Below are 1,838 nucleotides of genomic sequence, written 5' to 3' on the forward strand. Positions count from 1 at the left end.
TCGATGAAGTCCCCATGGTGGAATGGAAGAAGAGGATGCGCGATGACACCGGCCCGGGACTTGTGAAACCCGCAATTCCTGCGACCGCTACTTTTGAACTAAAATGCCATATTCTGGCTCAACTCAAGGAGAATCCTTTTTACGGGAAGGATCACGAAGATGCCTACAAGCACTTGGACGAAGTGAATGATGTGGCTGACTACTTCAATGTACCGAATGTTCCACGCGAGACCCAGCTTCTTCGCATGCTTCCAGTCACGTTTAAAGGGGCTGCAAAAGATTGGCTAAAGTCACTTCCTCCCGGATCGGTCACCACATGGGCCAAGATGAAAGAAGAATTCATAGACCATTTTCGCCCGCCCTCCAAAATAGCCAAGCTAAAGAAAGCCATTGCCAACTTCAAGCAACAACCCGGAGAATCTCTTTATGATGCTTGGGAAAGGTACAAGAGCTTGCTTAGAAATTGCCCACACCATGACCTTAATAGCCAACAAGAGGTCTCCATTTTCTATGATGGAGTCAATGTCACTACAAGGAAATTGCTCGATTCCCAAGGCCCGCTCACGAAGAAGCCGCCCCCGGTAATTAAGGAGTTAATCGAAGAATTCTCTAAGCACTCTAGAGAATATCACAATCCAAGAAACGAAGTAAGTCGGGGAGTAGTGAACTCGGCAAATGATAGCATGGCGGCGGTGATAGCTAAGCTTGATAGTCTTGATAGAAGAATGACAAAAATGGATCAAACAATCCATGCTATTAGGGTGGGATGTGAAAATTGTATAGGGCCCCATCTAACAAAGGATTGTGATTTGGATGAGAATGGAAATAAGAGAGCTCAAGTCTTCTATTCAAGTGGCGATCGATACGACGAAAATTGGCGAAAACCTAAAAAGGAATGGTTCCCATACGAAGAGTATAAGAAGGCTAAAGAGGAAAAATACAAGCAGAAGGAGAGGGGACTATATCAAAATGAAGAACCGGTAGAAAAGAAAACCGATTTAGAAGAATTATTCATTAGATTCATAGCCGCATCCGAAAAGAGACTCAGTGATCACAATGCTGCAATACACGAGACCAGAAATATGCTAAGGAATCAGCAGGCATCCATTCTTAACATTGAGAAACAGCTGGGACAGCTTGCGCATCAAGTGAATGATAGAAGACCGGGTCAACTTCCAAGTAACACCGAACCCAATCCAAGAATGGAGAATGTTAGTGCAATAACCTCCAGCAAGGAAGAAATATTCACAGATGCATTGAGAATCTCCAAGAGGAAGGCATAAAAGGTAAAAGAAGCAGCTCCAGCAAAACCCGATCCAACTCGCCGAGTCACTCCATTGGACTCGACGAGTCCATGCGTAAATGACAAAACTGTCAGTCCATTAAAGCCATATAATCCTCCTTTGCCATACCCAATCAAAGCCATGCCTGCGGAAAAAGTTGAAGCATATAGAACCTTCATGAAGCATGTTAAAGCCCTACAAGTTAATGTGCCATTTGTGGAAACGATGCTCCTGACACCCAAATACTTCAACTTGCTAAAAGGTCTTTTTGCTGCTAGGAAAGATTTGGTTGAAGTCGCGGAGATACTATTGAGTAAGCTACCCGAAAAGAAGGGCGATCCGGGGAATATTAATATTCCGTGCCAGTTTGGTAATGAAGTTGTCACCCAAGCATTGACCGACTCGGGCGCAAGCATCAATATGATGCCTTTCTCTTTCTTTAAGAGGTTGAATTTACCGGAGACAAGACCGGTAAATATGAAGATCCATTTGGCAGGCAAGACAATAATTCATCCACAAGGCGTTTGTGAGGATCTCCTTATTAAAGTCGACAAG

General features: G+C 44.0%; 1 non-coding gene across 1 annotated transcript; it reads right to left on the bottom strand.

The window, feature by feature from the left end:
* Nucleotides 1-374: 374 nt before the first annotated feature.
* LOC111886243 (small nucleolar RNA R71) lies at nucleotides 375-481 on the bottom strand. Its single transcript, XR_002848360.1, has one exon. It is a non-coding gene; the product is annotated as a small nucleolar RNA R71 (small nucleolar RNA).
* Between the last annotated feature and the right edge of the window lie 1,357 nt (nucleotides 482-1,838).

This window comes from Lactuca sativa, chromosome 4, assembly GCF_002870075.4.
Source record: "Lactuca sativa cultivar Salinas chromosome 4, Lsat_Salinas_v11, whole genome shotgun sequence".
NCBI classification, from domain to species: Eukaryota; Viridiplantae; Streptophyta; class Magnoliopsida; order Asterales; family Asteraceae; genus Lactuca; species Lactuca sativa.